Here is a 19,607-nt window from a genome sequence, read left to right as displayed (position 1 = left end):
CACTTTGGGAAATCCAGAAAGACAGTGAACATTTTTATTGAGAGTCATAGAGATGAACAACACAGAAACAGACACTCCGTCCAACTCATCCATGCCGACCAGACATCCTAACCTAACCTAACCTAATACCATTTGCCGACACTTGGCCCATATCCCACTGAACCCTTTGTATTCATATACCCATCTAGATGCCTCTTAAAGGTTGTAATTGTACTAGCTTCCACCACTTCCTCTGACAGCTTATTCCACATATATACTACCCTCTATGTGAAAACGTTGCCCCTTAGGTTCCTTTTAAATCATTCCCCTCTCCCCATAAACCAATGACCTCTAGTTCTGGACTTTACCAACCCAGGAAAAAGACCATGTCTATTTAACCTATCCATGCCCCTCATGATTTTATAAATCTGTATAATATCACCCCATAGCCTCTGACGCTCCAAGGAAAACAGCCCCAGTCTATTCAGCCTCTCCCTATAACTCAGATCCTCCAAACATGGCAACTTCCTTGTAAATCTTTTCTGAACTCTATCAAGTTTCACAACGTCCTTCCTATGGGGGGGAGACGAGAATTGCACACAATATTCCAGAAGTGGCCTAACCAATGTCCTGTACAGATGCAATGTGACCTCCTAACTCCTGTACTCAATACTCTGACCACTAAAGGAAAGCATACCAAATGCCTTCTTCACTATCCTCTCTACCTGCGACTCCACTTTCAAGAAACTATGAACCATTAAGTGTATAGGTTCTGCTCTGATTTGCCTTTCCAAAATGCAACATCTCATATTTATCTAAATTAAGCTCCATCTGCCACTCCTCAGCCCATTGGCCCATCTGATCAAGATCCTGTTGTAATCTGAGGTAACCTTCTTCACTGTCCACTACACCTCTAATTTTGGTGTCAGCTGCAAACTTACTAACTATAAATCCTATGTTCACATCCAAATCATTTATATAAATGATGAAGAGTAGTGGACCCAGCACCGATTCTTGTGGCACTCCACTGGTCACAGGCCTCCAGTCTGAAAAACAACCCTCCACCACCACCCTCTGTTTTCCACCTTCGAGCCAGAACTAGCCAAATGGCTAGTTCTCCCTGTATTCCTTGAGATCTAACTTTGCTAACAAGTCTCCCATGGGGAACCTTGTTCACCACCTGACTGAAGTCCATATAGATCATGTCCACCACTCTGCCCTCATCAATCCTCTTTGTTACTTCTTCAAAAAACTCAATCAAATTCATGAGACATGATTTTCCAGTCCTTGCCTTTCCAAATACATGTACATCCTGTCCTTCAGGATTCCCTCCAACAACTTGTTCACGACTGATGTCAGTCTCATCAGTCTATAGTTCCCTGGCTTGTCCTTACCACCTTTCTTAAATAGTGGTACCATGTTAGCCAACCTCCAGTCTTCTGACACCCCACCTGTGACAACCGATGATACAAATATCTCAGCAAGGGGCAAGCAATCAGTTCCCTAGCTTCCCACAGAGTTTTAGGGTACACATGATCAGATCCTGGGAATTTATCCACCTTTATGTGTTTCAAGACATCCAGCACTTCCTCTACTGTAATATGGACATTTTCAAGATGTCACCATCTATTTCCCTACAGTCTATATCTTCCATGTCCTTCCCCACAGTAAACATATAGTCATTTAGTAACTCCCTTATCTCCTGCAGTTCAACACAAAAGCCGCCTTGTTAATTTTTGAAGGGCCCTATTCCCTCCCTAGTTACCCTTTTGTCCTTAGCGTATTTATAAAAACCCTTTGGATTCTCCTTAACCCTATTTGCCAAAGCTATCTCATGTCTCCTTTTTGCCCTCCTGATTTCCTTCTTAAGTACACTCCTACTGCCTTTATAAGGATTCACTTCTAAGGATTCACTTGATCTATGCTGTCTATACTTGACATATGCTTCCTTTTTCTTACCAAAACCCTCAATTTCTCTAGTCATCCAGCATTCCCTCTCCCTACCACCCTTTCCTTTCACCCTCATAGGAATATACTGTCTCGGACTCTCGTTATCTCATTTCTGAAGGCTTCCCATTTGCCAGCTATCTCTTTACCTGCGAAATCTGCTCCAATCAGCTTTTGAAAGTTCTTGCCTAATACCGTCAAAATTCGTCTTCCTCTAATTTAGAACTTCAATTTTTAGATCTGGTCTATCCTTTTGAAACTAATAGAATTATGGTCGCTGGCCCCAAAGTGGTCCCCCACTGACATCTCAGTCACCTGCCCTGCCTTATTTCCCAAGCGTAGGTCAAGTTTTGCACCTTCTCTAGTAGGTACATCCACATACTGAATCAGAGCATTTTCTTGTACACACTTAACAAATTCCTCTCCATCTAAACCCTTAACACTATGGCAGTCCCAGTCTATGTTTGGAAAGTTAAAATCCCCTACCATACCCACCCTATTATTTTTACAGATAATTGAAATCTCCTTACAAATTTGTTTCTCAATTTCCTGCTGACTATTAGGGGGTCTGTAATACAATCCCAATAAGGTGATCATCCCTTTCTTATTTCTCAATTCCATCCAAATAACTTCCCCAGATGTATTTCCAGGAATATCCTCCCCAAGTACAGCTGTAATGTTATCCTTTATCAAAAACTCCACTCCCCCTCCTATCTTGCCTTCCTTTCTATCCTTCCTGTAGTATTTGTATCCTGGAACATTAAGCTGCCAGTCCTGTCCATCTCTGAGCCACGTTTCTATAATTGCTATGATATCCCAGTCCCATGTTCCTAACCATGCCCTGAGTTCATCTCCCTGCTCTGTTAGGCCTCTTGCATTGAAATATGTGCAGTTTAATTTATCAGTCCTACCTTGTTCTCTGCTTTGTCCCTGCCTGCCCTCACTGCTTGACTTGCTTCTGTTCTCAACTGTACCAGTCTCAGATTGATCTCTTTCCACACTATCTCCCTGGGTCTCCCCCCCCCTCCCCCTCCCCCCCCCCCAACCTTACTAGTTTAAATCCTCCTGAGCAGCTCTAGCAAATTTCCCTGCCAGTATATTTGTCCCCTTGCAATTCAGGAGCAATCCATCCTTCTTGTACAGGTCACTTCTACCCCAGAAGAGATTCCAATGATCCAAAAATGTGAATCCTTCTCCCATACACCAGCTCCTCAGCCATGCATTCATCTGCTCTATCCTCCTATTCCTACCCTCACTAGCTCGTAGCACCGGGAGTAATCCAGATATTACTACCCTCAAGGACCTCCTTTTTTAAATTCCTGCCTGACTTTCTATATTCTCCCTATAGAATCTCATCCTTTTCCCTTCCTACATTGTTGGTTCCATTGTGGTCCCAATCTTGTTGGTCCCTGTCGCCTTTGAGAACATTCGGCAACCTCTCTGAGACATCCTTGATCCTGCCACCAGGGAAGCTACACATTCTGATTTTTCACTGCTGGCCACAGAAACATCTGTCTGTACCTCAGACTAGAGAGTCCCCTAACACAATTGATTGCTTGGAACCTGAAGTACCCCACATTGCATTAGAGCCAGTTTCGACACAAGAAACTTGGCTGTTCGTGCTACATTCCTCTGAGAATCCATCATCCCCTACATTTTCTAAAATAGCATACTTGCTTAAAATGGGGATAGTTCATGCAGGATAGCTAATTTCACACACATTCACCAAAATAAATGCAACCTTCTGTGAAGCGAAGGAAGTGACATGCAAAAAAAATCAGTACATATTTTTCAATACATATCACCATGAGAAAATGTTCCATTCAATTGGATTACACATATTAAATAAATATTTGCACTGTACATATTTAAATCTATGCACACAAACATTATATCTTAATATATTTCATGCTAATGCATTTAAACTTTATTAATTTAATTCATCTATCTCTACTGCTGCATAAAAATCTAGCAATATATAAATAGACAGTGCTGGGCAGAAATCTGTGGGTAGCAGATTTACCTACTCCATTATTTGGATTGATGGAGAACACATCACTCACCAGTGCCATCCATCACACAGCTATACAATGCTGTAGGGAATGTTACTGAGGTGGTGACAGTATGTCCCCTTCTCAAACATGAGGAAGTCTTAACTCAAAGAGTTGCTGGCCAATCTGCTTGGTAGCCCTGGGCTGGCTAGCAGCTCTGTAATCCCAGCAATACCCGTTGGGAGCAGGAGCTACTGCTGACACACCAGGCAGTCTTCACATTCTAAGTCCTAGAACATCAGTTGGAGATGAATATGATGTTTCATGGTGGGATCGAAAAGGGATGCTCAGGGACATTGGGGAGAGGGGAATGGGGTTAAGATGGCAGTTTCAGGTGGGATGGAGGTGAGCAGATCTTGGGGTAGGGTGCCCAGTCTCAAAAGGGACCAATAATGGAGTGTAATCTGCCTGAGCAAAATAGTCATAATGCTGGCCTTCCCCCGAACGTCCCTGAACTCCACCTGTCAGCCAAAACATTGTGGCTTGGCAGGAAGTGGCAATTAAACATTCAATTAATGGTCTCATTTGGAGTGTGAATAGTTAGGCTGCCACCTAAAATTGCACACAGGCTAAGGCTGAATGGGAAGATGGCTTATAGGGAACCTGAGGAGTTTTACAAGATCGCTCCCTCCACCCCCCACCCCCTTCTCACTCGTGGGGCATTAACTTGAAATTTACTTGAATCTTTTCCTGACCATTTACTCTGTTTACATTTATTTTACTTTTTTCTATTATTTTTAGCCCTAAAATTGCCACAATAATGCATTCAGCTTTACAAAATATATTCCTCCTCTGCAAATATGTACACATTCGGTCAAACAAATGAAGAAATGTTTCTTTTCAGCACTGAATATTTAATTGTTTTTAGGAGTGCCAGGTGATGAAAAGCACAGAGCAATTAGATAAGAGAGTTACTGTCTGCTGGCTGCCAAATTGTTCTGTGACCTGGCATACTCGATGCTCCCAGATCTCAACCCAGCTGTCCCAATATCTCCCAGAGAGTTTTTGGCTCTGATAGTAATATTCACATTGACAGGTTTGGAATAAATTGTGACTTAACAAAGTCAGTACCAGAAGTTTGTTTATATTAAGTTTGTATATATCTTTTTGCAAATCTGACATACTTCTATCTTTAATGATTAGTCACAAAAGATGAACCGAAGGAAGAAGGAAAATCACAGTAGGTTACTCTTGAAGTTCTTCAACAGCTAATCTCATTAAAATTGGCAAGATTGGGTTTTTGTGCTTGAATACCTTCAGATAAAACGGAAAGAAAATTGTAGCCAGACACAGTTATGATAATTTCCTATCCAAGAAGATACAGTGATTAAAGAAAAATTTTGAATTTAAATATTATGTAAATCATTACAAAACCAAATATTGGTCAGAAATACCAGGCTGAATGCAGTAATGCTACTGCTAATTGATAAAATGCTTTTCTCCTTCTTTCTAGTCATCTTTTGTGTTTGAAGATGACTTGCCCTCTACTCCAGTCTAATGGGTTCTGAGATGGCTGGTACATTCATTGCATAGTCAGCAGATTCTCCCACAGATATGTAAGGTGGTTTTTTGCGGTTTGGGTAAATTGTTTGGAGCTTTGTACACTCTCTCTCTGACACCTTAATTTTATGTCTGTCGCTCCATATGTTTTGGTGCCTTCCTGAATTAACCTTCTCCACCTTGATTGGGTACAAGCCGAGGTTTCTGATGAGTTAATGGGGATGTTTGACTTGCTCAGCATTTCTTTGAGAACATCTCTAAAGCTTTTCATTAGGTAAAATACCACTACAGGGTATAAATAAAAGGGTTACATTCTGCTTAATTTGTGCACATTCACACGTGAACATTCCATTGGAATTTTGATGGCTGTATAACTGTTCCTTAAGTTAGTTTGTGGAACAATTATATATAAGCCTAAATGTAACAAAAAAGATTATTAGATTAAACAGTTATTGTGTCTAAACAGTTATTGTGTGGGAAACAGTTTTGAATTCATTCAGCAGTCAGCGAGTTTGACAGTCTGTCCTGTATTGTACAAACCGGATCAACAGAACAAAGGATTATTTATTTGTTTATTTGGGGTTGGTTGCAAGTTGCTGCTTGTACTTAGAATATGCTGTGACATGTCACAATTATCACAACAATGCTAAACTTAAAGCTAGAGACAGTCGTTAACTTACTGTTAAACATAATCATAATCATTTGCTACTAACGATATGTTACACTTGGCAACATGCTGAGTGTATAAACATGTTCCTACTATACTTCCTGTAGGAAAGAAATGCCTGTCTCTTATTGTCATTCTCCTCCTTGATGTCATCTTCATCAGTGTTGTTGGATTTGTGTACAAAGTTAAAAATCACACAACACCAGGTTATAGTCCAACAGATTTATTTGGAAGCACTAGCTTTCGGAATACAGCTCCTTCATCAGGTGGGGGATCTCCCCAGCATCTCCAAATCATTGGAATTGTGCTTATTGATTTGGTCTGATTATAGTGCTCTTTGACTGTTTCTTGCCCTTTAATATTAATGTCCCCCACTGCATCTTATCATGGAACATACAGGAAATAATCACTACTTCTACATGCATTTAGTTGAGTACTGAGTTGTTCCTCCTGAGCAGTCAAGTCATCTGAACTACAACTTCAATGACCAATAACATTTTCAATGGGAGTCTTCACTGTTGAGGTCCTCCTTTGCCTCAAGGGAGCAACTAGCCATCTCCATTTGGTAATTGTAGTACCTCAAGAGCCAACCTTCAACCGATGCTGGGAATTTGTGGCTGATGTGAATGCCTTAGAATAAGAGTTTTGTCAATTCAGACTATATTGATACAGGAAAATAAATTCTGTTCACAAACGTCTCCAGCTGCTGCACTGGTGTCCTTACAGTGACATGATACAGTTTATTACTCCTTAAACTTGTTGGGAAGCTAGCTCTGGAGACAAAGTCTGTTGTCCTCTTCATTTAAAATGCCGCATCTGTGAGAAAGTCAAAGGGTGTGTCAGTCACATTTATGATGCACTGGCAGGTGGGTGGCTGGTTGACAGATGCTGCAGAGATCAGCTGCATAGAAATTGAGGGCCAATGTAATCTTAAGTGCAACAGGAAGGACAGGTGGAATGATTGAGTGAGATGCAGGGTCTTTCTCCACCATGAAACAGTGTTTCTAACCATGTCTCTTGACATTTTGAACCTTCATTGCGCTGCCTCGCACACATGTTGAAATAAGTTATTTAGAGATGGTACACACTTCACACATGGTAATATCTCCTCCTCCTCCTCCCCCAGCTGCATTTTCTGGTGGTTTTGCCAAATCTGGCTTGTCACTTTGCACTGGCTATACATTACAGCTGGCCTTCCTCTATTGCCTGTATGTCAGAATGTTTCCTGCCTTTTTAAAAATTTGTCTCCTTCAGTACACATTCAGCAGTCAGCGAGTTTGACAGTCTGTCCTGTATTGTACTTTGCAACCAAAAGCAAGGAATACACATATGGGGGCATTTTCATAAAAACACTGCCCATTTCCCACCACCACTGAAACTCCATCAACTCCTTTGGCCTGGCACCAAGTACCCATTCTCAGAAATAAGGCAACTTCATTCAAAATTTAACACTGGGGAGTTTTGCCCAAGATAATCATATCGTTTAGGATACCTTGAGAAGTACTTAGAGCTCTGGGACAGATTTGTGACTCTCACAATGCAGCACTGAAGAATTGTACTTGCTTAAACTGTCCAATAATTGTTAATGGACCAATTTGTGCTGTCAGAATTACTGCCTGCCCTATTTCCCTACTGGAGAAAATGGTTTTGGCTGGAAAGTGACAGCATTTCCACATTACATGCCATTTTCAAAGGTTCATGGAATCAAAAATCTAGCTGAGCACATCACATTTCAAGATGTTTTTGGCAACCTCTCATAAAAAGAATGTGGGAAAAAAAACTTTGTATTATAAATTTCTGAAATGTCCCCTGAGATGATAGCTGGGTATCATCAGTATTCAACTCTTCAGTCATTCTCGGTAACAACAAACATTTCGCACTTAGAAACTGACCAAATTCTAGATGTGAGAAGAGTGATTGCACATGAGCAGCATTGGAATGGCTATTGCATCAAGGAAGCTGCTGAAAATGTGTTGCTGGAACAGCGCAGCAGGTCAGGCAGCATCCAGGGAACAGGAGAATCGACGTTTCGGGCATAAGCCCTTCTTCAGCCCATTTGTCGCTTCATTTTCTTTGCTTATGAAATGGGCTTCTTTTTTTACTGTCTACTGCATCAAGGAACCCTATCAAAATTGAGGTCAATAGGAATCAGTAGAAATTGCTCGACCTTTTAAAAAGTCTTTCATGGGATGCAGCAAGGACAGTATTTCTTGCCAGTTCAGAGAGATGTCAAAGAGGAGTCTTGAGTCCTGTGTCTAGCAGCACAAGTCAATCTTTATTCAGAGCTCTTTATCAATATAGAGTAGAAGACATCTCTGGAAACAGTTTCCGCTGAACACTCTGGCTCTACCACAGCATTTTAATACATTTTGCGTTACAATAATAACATGCAACATTGACGCCATTGTTATCTGTACATCCAATCCTGTAAACACACGATCAAAGATGGACATCTCTATGAACAACCCTGGGTCCTCCCATGATATCATTATGTTTACCATATACCTTTAGCACCAGTCCTTGTGATTTTACAATGCATCTCATTCATTCATATTCCAATACTGACAGTTACAATCCTTCCCAGACATTTGCCAGTTGCATCATGTTAATTGCCAATAGATTGGATACTTGCTTATCATGAATAACTTTTTCAAATTCTGTAAGGCAATTTGTACTCTCTATTAACCTTCTTACAAGATACTAATTTCTACCAATTGCTATCATATGTATAATTTCAGTTTCATTATAAAGTTATTTATATGTGAAGTTATATATAATTACATCTGATGTCATAATCCTTTGACAAGGCTGACAAAAATTGGGGAGCACCTTCTCTCTCTCTCTTGGTCTTTGGAGATCAAACAAACACAATCTCTATCTTGCAGCTCCAAGTTGGTTCAAAACAGAAGTCCGATTCTCAGGTAGGCCTCACTGTCTTTACTTAAAATACCTTTCACATTAGTTTTCCCAACTAGATACCACTGTATTCAAATTTCATTGATAAGGATGAAATTCAATCACTTTCACAGTTTTCTGCTTGCTGAGGCATGAAGCTGTAATTGTTTATTTTCCATACTTAACAACTTATTTTGTTCTCTAGGGGGTTGTCTGTTCACACCATTTGTCGCTTCATTTTCTCTGCTTATGAAATGGGCTTTTTTTTTACTGTCTAAGGTTGGCTGCTCATAGATAAATCCTTTATGTTAGTTTGTGGGCTGCATTTTTAACCTCACAATACTGAAACAATTACCAAAAAAGCTTGCTTACTGTGGCATCATACTTTTCTTTTGGATCTTGCTAAACTACAAACTTCAGGCTGGTTCTTACTAGAGTCAAGAGTGTGGTGCTGGAAAAGCACAGCAGGTCAGGCAGCATCCAAGGAACAGGAGAATCGACATTTCAGGCATGAGCCCTTCATCAGGAAGGGCTAATTCCTGATGAAGGATTTATGCCCGAAACATTGATTCTCCTGCTCCTCAGATGCTACCTGACCTACTGCGCTTTTCCAGCACTACTCTCGACTCTGATCTCCAGCATCTGCAGTCCTCACTTTCTCCTGGTTGTTACTAGAGGTTTCTTGTCTAGGTTTTTCAAGGATGCTTCATACCAAAAATGCTTACGTGCTTACAGCTGCCTGTCTACTGAAATCAAATTAAATTCCCTGATATTTAATATATTAAAACTAATGCCACAGTGTGTACTTGTTTATGCAATTTACAACTACCTGAAAATGTTTCAACTAAGTGGGTCAAGTTTCCCCTTCTACTCTATATTCAAGGGAACTTTTACATTCATTTGCTGAAAAGGTTTTTGTCTGTGCCTACCTTATCAGGGATGCCTCGCTGCCTACACTCCCCTATCTTTTCTCACTGAGACCTTTCATTATTTTATCTGGTGACCCTGTATGGACGCTACAAGTCTGGCTGTGAAAGTCTGCTATGTGCAACTGGTAATGCCTTTTAATGTCAGCTAAACAGGTCCAGCTGACCATTATAAGTCAACTTTAGTCATGGGCAGCTGCAACATTGCCCATCCACAATTGTTCTTGAATTGAATGGCTTTCTAGGCCTACAGAGAACAGTTATGAGTCAACCACAGTGCTGTGAGACTATAGTCACAGTTGGACAAACTGGGTAAGGACAGTGTTCTTTCCATAAATGACATTAATGAACCAGATAGGTTTTTATCACAAGTGATGATAGCTTTGTGGTCACCATTGCTGATACTAGCTTTCAATTCCAATTATTTTAAAAATAAATTGAATGTAATTTTCCCCAGTTACCATGATGGGATTTGAGCCCATATGCTCCAAGTACTTAGGGCTCTGGATTCTAGTCTAGTGAGATTGTCACTATGTCACCATTTCTCCACTGGTTGGAATCATACCTAGCACAAAGATTATGGTGTTTGTTAGAAACCAATCATCTCAGTCTCAGGATAAAGGTGCTGAATAAAGATGTTCATGATCATGGCATAGGTCCAAAATTCTTCAGCTACTTTGTCAATTATGTTCCCTCCATCATAAAGTCAAGCATGAGATATTCACTGATGATCTTGCAGTGTCCAATTCCATATCCAATGTCAAATTTCAACCCCTCAGATATATGAAGCAGTCTTCTGGATAAAGGCTAGGGAGAAAGAGCAGGAAATTGTACCAATCAGATCATCCATCTGCACAGTGGGCTAAATAGCCTCCTTCTATGATGTGTGATTCTCTGATCGTGGATAAATATTTATCAAGTTCCTCTGGGAATAATGTTAGCTCCTTGTACTATATACCCTGAGAAATCAAAATAATAAACAATTAAATCTGCAATGAAACATTTACACATTCACTAATAAGCTAATTTGTAAGGTAGAATCCTGGCAGCAACCTTTCTAAATGGGTCTCAGCTCTCTTCAGGACCCGGGGTTTTTGTTGTTCTTGTTTTCAGTGCTCACACATGCTTTCCTTCCCATTAGGTTTACCATCCTTTGCAAACAAGCATTCTAAGTGTGCAACGTGATTTATGACTTTGTTTAACTCATGCTATTTCATTGAATTTTCCAACTAAGAGGCTGGAATTCTTCTTCATACATGAAAACTGGTGGGGATAAGACAAGTAGCATTTAAATTTTTGGGGAGAGATTGACCTGGATTTTTCTACAGGGATAATGGTGATGGTTACATACATGATTATAATTAAGTAAGTGACATAAATTTCTTTGATAGTTCAACTCTGCTTATGCAAGAATATTTGGACTGGGGATGTGCTACAACAGTATCATGTTAATAGACTCGACACTGAATTATATACAACAGCATGAAGTTAGGGTACTACCCAATGTTTACTGTAAGTTGCATTCCACGCAGCAAAAAGGCATGTGTCAAGGAAGGAATAGGTTGCACACAATTAATGCTACCTATATGATGCAAGTATGCATGGTTTCCATCATTCTTAAAATAGAATGAGAGGTGATCTTACTGAAACATAAGCTACTTTACAGGGTAAATGCAGAGAGGATATTTATCCTCATGGGGGAGTTTAGGACCAGAGGGCACAATCTTAGAATGGATGGGCATCAATTTAAGACTGAGATGAGGAGGAATTTCTTCTCACAGAGGAATTTTGAGTCTTTAGAATTTCTGTTCACAGAGCTCTAGGGATAGAGTTCTTGTGTATATTTTAGGCTGCGATAGATAGATTCTTGATCAGTAAGAGAATCAAAGGTTTCAGGGAGAGGGCAGGAAAGTGGACGTGAGGAATTTTGGATCAGCCTTGAACCTATTCAATCGCTTGCAGATTCGAGTGGCTGAATGGCCTACTCCTGTTCCTATTTCTTATGGTTTTATGAGACCACACTGTGCAATAAGCCAGTGTGCACAACAAATACTAGTTGGAGGGAATACTGATAATAAGCCATTAATTCTCCACTCAAGACACAAGAAAATAAAAATGAGGGCTGATGCATTCAGATTTTCAATGGCATTATCAGAGATAATTACTGTCAAACAACTCTTCTGGGTTTAATTTTATAAGTATGGATTCTCATTTCTTCAGAAATTCATTTCATATGCCACAAAGGCGTTTCTCCTAAGGCCAAATTATTCCCAAAATGGGCAGTCCACCTGAGCTCTTTCAGATTTGCCTGGTATTGTCCCCACATTGGCTGCTTAATGGCCACTGAGAGCAGGATGAGACTCTTAAATTGCTATGTAAGTGGATCAACTCATTTTGGCTAGAAAGGTAATTTACCACTTTCCTCACTATTGGCAAAATGGCAGGGCAGTGCCAAACCATTTCACCTCCACCATGTTTTGACACTTCTGCCTTTGAAGCTATCTCTGATAAAATTCAGCCTTGTGTATCTTACTGAGGATTCTGCGAACAATTTGAAGAGCTTTACCTTTTCTTGTCCTGTGCACAGATGCACTGCAGAGAGTGTCACACCAAATCAAGTACTGTAATGGGTTGGAAAAGTCTCTGCTCAAATGCCTGTAAAGATTTTGTGGGCAGGTGTAAGGGAGGTTTTAAATGCTTAATAAATAAGTCAAAACACAACAGTCAACTTTCAAATCAAATATTAATCTAAGTACAATAAATTATCCCATCTAGTATAATGCAAATATTTTAAATGAAATTCAAAGACACAAAATAATATTTAATGTCTTCAATAAAAATATTTTCCTGCAATAAAATGTATATTTTCCCTATTATTTAAATATTACATTATGCCTTTAATTTCAGCAGTCTTGCAGTTAATCTAATTAATAAGAAATGTAATAGAAATGTATTAAAGTTTGTGCAATTACATAAAATCATCTGCAATCATCTGAACTAACCACATGAATTCTTTCATCTCTTGAACCACTTCATTCATAACCAAGAAAATGGTTATATAGTGGCTATGTTACTGTGCTAGTAATGTAGTTTCCAGAAGCCCAGACTAATGGCAGAATAATGCTCTGGAGACATGGCAGCATCACAGTTGATAGAATGTAATTTCTATGCATAAATCTGGAATAAAAATTAATAATGGTCATTACATTTTTGGAAAAGCAATGTGCTTAAATAATGCCCTTCATGTCTGTTCTGACTGTGTAACTCCAAATCTACAGTAATGTGTTTGAATCTGAAGCAGTTGCTCAATAGTATCAAATAGTTACAGAAAAAGCAACATGAATGTTCATACAATTATGATATTTTTAATGCGTTTTTGTGATGTTGGTGCCAGTATCCTATAAACATTGTACCATTCAGGGGACTGACAGATTCAAGGGGCAGTAACATTCAAGTCCCGCAGTTGATTCCTACATTTATCTTGCAAAATATTAGTTACATTCAATTTTGCCTAGGAACAGGGTGAGCTTGTTGCAAGATTTTCAATAGGTCACTCAAAACAATTCAAGGATCAGCAAAGAGCAATTCTAGATCACAGGTATTTGAAGAAGACAAACCAAGGCAGAAACAATCCATGCAGAATAGGACTGTTCTGCTGAAGAGTCAATTGAACTGCATTGAGTCTGTGTAGTTGAGAACTCACTAAGAGATCAAGAGGCATTGGGTAACTTTATGCTATTAGAAAGCAATTCTGGGAATTAATAGGCAGTTATGTGTTGGAGTCAGGCTTCTAAAAAAAAAACTTGGGAGCTGTGAAAGATCAGAAGAACTCAAAAATGAAAAGCTGGAGTGTGTCCATGACTAGGTACTGGACTTCAGTTTCCAAGAATCCAGGAAAACGGACCTAGGAAAGGATCCATGTTTAAGCAACATTCAAGACAATCTATGATGTTGCAGCTATTGATGGAGTTTCAAAGTAATCAAAAGTAAAGGCTTGTGAATCTTTGTCAAGAGATGGTAGCTAGATTGTCTCTTATTGGGGATGGTCATAGCCTAGTATTTGTGTGGCGCAAATGTTACTTTTCACACGTCAGCCCAAGGATATTGTCCAGATCTTGTTGCATTTGAACATGGACTTCTTCAGTATCTGAGGAGCTGCAAATAGTGCTGAACATTGCACAATCATTGGCAAACATTCCCACTTCTGACCTTATGATGGAGGGAAGGTCATTGATGAAGCAGTTGAAGATGGTTGGGATTAGGACACTACCCTAAGGAACTCCTGCATGCCCTCCTGCACTCTCCATTGAATCAGACTGATTTCCTGGCTTGATGGTAACGATTGAGTGAGGGATAAGTCAGGCTATGAGGTTACAGATTGTGCTAGAGTACAATTCTGCTGCTATTGATAGCCTACAGTGCTTCATGGATACTCTGTCTTGATTTGCTAGATCTGCTTGAAAAGTCTGTCCCATTTAGCATGGTGATAGTGCCACACAACACAATGAGATTGTTCTCAATGTGAAGGTGGGACTTCGTATCCACAAGGACTGTGCATTGGTCACTCTTACCCCCATACTATCATGGACAGATGCATCTGCAGCTGGCAGATTGATAAGGATGAGGTCAGGTATGTTTATCCCTCTTATTGGTTCTCTCATCACCTGCTGCACACCCAGTTTAGCAGTTAAGTCCTTTCGGACCCAATCAATGGTGCTGCTGCTGAGCCATTTTTTGCGGTAGAAATTGAAATCCCCCACCCAGAGTAAATTTTTTGCCCTTATCATTCAATATTTTGCAAGATACATGTAGGAATCAACAATGGGACTTGAATGTTACTGCCCCTTGAATCTGTCAGTCCCCTGAATGGTACAATGTTTATAGGATACTGGCACCAACATCACAAGCATTTTTCAACGTAGAAGAGTGCTGATTCATTACCAAAGGAGGATGATATGTGATAATCAACAGGAGGTTTCCTTGCCAATGTTTAACCTGAACCCATGAGATTTCATGGAGTCTGGAGTCAATGTTGAGGAGTCCCAGGGCAACTCCCTCCCAACTGTATACCACTGTGCGTCCACCTCTGCTGGGTCTATCCTGGTGGTGGAACAGGACATATCCAGGGATGGTGATGAATTGGCACTCCTCCATGTTGAACAACACTTGGAGGAAGCACTGAGGATGGCAAAGGCACAATGGGACATTGTCTGTCAGGTATGATTCCAGGAGTATGACTATGTCAGACTGTTGCTTGACCAGTCTGTTGAACAGCTCTCCAAATTTTGGCACTAGCCCCAAAATGTTAGTAAGGAAGTCTTTGCAGGGTCAACAGGGCTGTTTCTGCCATCATCTCTTCTGGTGTCTGGGTTGATGCCAGGCAATTCTTCAGGTTTCATTTCTTTGAGACTTTGTAGCAATTGGTACAATTGAATGGACAGCTAGGCTATTTCAGAGGCCAATTGAGAGTCAACCACAGTGCTGTAGGTCTGGAGTCATATGGAGGCCAGACCAGATAAGGATAGCAGATTTCTTTCCTTAAATGATATCAGTGAACCAGATAGGTTTTTTCGACAATTAACAACGGTTTCATGGTCATCAGTAGATTCTTAATTCCAGAGGTTTTTTTGTTGAATTTAAATTCAATCATTTGCCATGGCAGGATCCAAACTCGATCCCCTCGAACATTAGTGGAGTTCCTGGATTAATAATAACCTGAAGAATTGTGGATGCTGTAAATCAGAAACAATACCAGAAATTGCTAAAAAAAAGCTCAGCAGGTCTGGCAGTATGTGTTGAGAGAAATCAGAGTTAACGTTTCAGGATAACGTTTCAGAAATGGATATCCTGGATTAATAGTCTAGCAACAATGCCACTAGGACGTTGCTTCCCTGGAATTGCATTGCTGCAAGTAGCTGCAACATAAAAGTTACTTAAAAAACAATGCAGAAAGATCCACATGGGCAGATGTAGCACTGAGGCACTGTTACTGCAGATGGATAAAAGAGATACCAAAGGCTGAGGAGTCAATTACATCCTCAAAGATTACTACCCTTAGAGTGGCATGGGAGCAAGAAGGTCAACTACCATAGTTTGGACTGTGTCTAAGGAGCTGATAAAGGTAGTCAACATCAGTGGATGCTGTAAATTTTTAAAAATTTGTTCAAATAATGTAGATTTGTTTAACTTGGTTCTATTTGCCTAATTGAAGAGTTTGAATTAACTCCTTCAAAACTTTTCTAAAAATTTTAAATTGATGGACACATAATCAGCGAAAGATTCAGATGCTGAGTTAGGAAATAATGTCAAAGTTTATTGAATATGAGCTTAATACAACAATGTAATTATCCAATAACTAAAAGACTTATCAACTAAATAACAGAAGGAAACAGCAAGGTGAAAGATATTGACCAAACAGAATAGACATTAAACTAGATGATTAACCAGAAATGGGATTACTGATGAGATATCTTTCTGTCCGAGATCAAAACGACATTCCATTTTCACAACGACAGGAAACCAGCTTGTTCGCAAAGAATCTGACCCGAAATCCACCATTCGTGCTTACAGGAAGCCTCAAAATCAGGACTGAACTCAAAAACTATTGATAAGGTGATTATGTGCATTGCTTTTGTTTGGTTTTACTTAAAGATTTCTGAATAAAATTTTCCCTGAAATCTCATTTTGAGTTAAAATATAAAAGAAAAATACTTAGCTGAAAATGGGGAGAATGTATAGAGTTTTGAGAAAAGAAGGGAACTTGATGAATCGCTTGATTAGCGAGCCAGGGCAGACATGCTGGGCTGAATGACCTCCTTCTACAGCCTTAACAACTCTTTGATTCTATTGGTCCTAGGATTAATTTCCCATCCAAAAACTGTCACCTACAACGACACAGAACTCTCTTGGTCCTGTACATAACTGAATTATAAAGCTTTTATTCAGATATTTGTTGCTTTTTCAATTGAATGAAAAAGTAAACATGAATCTTCAAACTTTTACTAAAGGTCTGGCAAGTTCAGTAAGAGGCACTGGGGTCTAAGCATGGAGATGTTTATATCAATTAGGTACATTTGTCATGGTATTTTAATGGGTGTTTATCTCGAGATTGTTGACTGCCTGAAGATTCCATGATGGGATTTCTTAATGTTTTTGCTGAAAGTAAGTTTTGTTTTTCTCTTATTTCATTTTGCCTTTCCCAAGAACTTGCAGTACTTTGTTGGTTGGGTGAAATGGTAGACAAAGTTCACCTTCTCATTAATTAGTTGAGATTTAACAGCCCTGCAAGACAGTTGTGCCACCTATCTTTTCATTATGTTCACAAATTTAATTAGCTTTCATTGGCATATGCTAGATGACATAAGCTGCCACATTTATCAGCTCACAGGCAAAATGACTTCTCAGGCTGGTTGCACAAGGCTATGTAAACTTTACACTGTTGACTTTAAGTGGCATCAAAAATCAGCATCTGGAAATGTAAAATTGCAAATTCGACTTTTTAAAAACCATGCCCCATCTTGCACACGTTTCAGTGCTGACATCAGTGCTCCGAATTATTCAACGATAAGGGCAACCTAGGCATTGGGTAGCTGCAATAAAAATGCATCAGCTTGCAGTAGAACAAAATGCCTACGCTGGTGCAGGATAATTGGTTGACAGCTCCATATATGGAAGAGTATAAATTCATGTCAGGCAGTGGTGCAAACAGAGAAATTTGACAACTTTCACAAATCCATATGGACCTTCTTTTATCAATCCATCCAGTTGCTTGGTTACCGTATCCCACATGAAAAATTCAAATAACTACCGGCAAATGATATTAAACTGACAGGTATGTTTCAGATTTGGTGCTCCCTTCCTTAATTTTTAAGTACAGGAGTGCATTTGCAATTTGAAATAATTTTGGAGCACTTTGAAATGTTATGACAGCGCATCTATAGTTTTCTCACCTGTATCTTCTAATAGTCTGAAATGAATACTTGTCAATAATAAGTTCCATTATTGTTCAGTGTTTTGCTTTACTTCCTAGATGGAAAAACAAATAAAACAAAACCCAGTAATACTTGGAAATGAATGTCCTGGTTATCCTGGAGCTCCTTTTTCAGGTATACAAGATGTGTTGGATCATTCTGTATCATTCGCAGGTTTTATGATTTTTCTTTGTTGTAACAAATCCTTCTTTTTGCTTTACTTTTAGGTTCTCTTGTAGCATTGCTACTCTTTGTTCTCTCTCTACTGTGAAAATGGATAGTAGGTAATTATTTTAAAAGACTGCTATTTCATACTGTGCATTAGTATCAACAACATCTGCCTTCAATACAAATCAAAGTACTGCTGATGTGGAAATTTGAAATGTGACAACAGCTTCAGCAGTGTCTGTAGCAAGGGAAATATTTTAGATTGATGATCTTTCATCAGACTGTCAAAGTTAAATATATAAAATCTTTAAAAAAAAATGTGAATGAGGGTAAGGAGAAAGACGAAGATAGAAGAGACAAACGGAAATCAAGGAGAAAAGAGCAGCACATCTTTATGATGCACATTTCTTGAAGAAAAGTGGAAGTGAATTAAACACAATACAAAAGCAAAGTGTTGCAGCTGCTGGAAATCTGAGCTAAAAGTAGAAAATGCAGGACATACGAAGTAGATTGGGCTATGCCCACATTCCTCTTTATCACTTTCTTTCTTAATATACAACTTGTTCTAGGCTCAGGCCTCCGTGGCAATAATCATTATTATTGACACTATACGATTCACATAAATGGCTGCAAATGTCAGCCTTTATCCTCTGTAAATCGCATAACTTAACTGCCCTCTACTGGACTGCAAACATAAACTTCCTGAGTGAAGATTACTTAATTTCCATTTTGCAGTATCATGATTTGCAGTATTATGATTGTTCTATGTTGTTGTCATCATCGGCAACCTTTGTATTAGGGTTGTGAGTTTCAGCCATGGGTGTTCATGTGATTGAATAGGCTGACTCTTGACCTTGTGTATGGAGCAGAATGTCCCTTATAGTAGAAACTGGAGAGTAGGATGTGCTACCTTTCTTCCTTCCTCTGATTCTGCTTTCTGTAATTATTAAGATCTTTGGAATAGATCAGAAAAACACCTTTGATCACAAGTCCATCAGGAATATTTAATACTAACGTCAGAGATCTATTGGGTAGATTGTAAATGGGCCGGGAGCTATGGTTTTCAGAGGTATTTATTTCAGATCTCCCACTGAAGACAATTGCAGTCATATCCTCATGAAACAGATGGAAGATTATTGTAATTTATATAACTGATTTGGATCAAGGGAGCAAAGGTATAGTAGCTACATTTGCTGATGACACAAAGATAGGTAGGAAAGTGAGTAAAGAGGACATAAAGAGCTTACAAAGCTTGCAAACATATAGATAGGCTAGATGGGTGGGAAACGATCTTGCAAGTGGAGTACAATTTATAAAAGTGTAAAATTGTCCACTTTTGCAGAAAGAATTTTTAAAAATGCAGTATCTAAATGGTGCGAGGTTGCAGAGCTCTGAAATACAGAGAAACCTGGGTGCCCTAGTGCATGATTCACAGAAGGTTAGTTTGCCGGTACGACAAGTAATTAGGAAAGCTAATAGAATGTTCTTTTTTGAGAGAAATTGA

The sequence above is a fragment of the Chiloscyllium plagiosum genome, unplaced genomic scaffold (assembly GCF_037043375.1).
Source record: "Chiloscyllium plagiosum isolate Xiang-an unplaced genomic scaffold, Cpla_swu_hap1 HiC_scaffold_6, whole genome shotgun sequence".
In the NCBI taxonomy this organism is placed as follows: Eukaryota; Metazoa; Chordata; class Chondrichthyes; order Orectolobiformes; family Hemiscylliidae; genus Chiloscyllium; species Chiloscyllium plagiosum.
The sequence above is the reverse complement of the archived record's forward strand: the minus strand, read 5'-3'. Positions refer to the sequence as shown.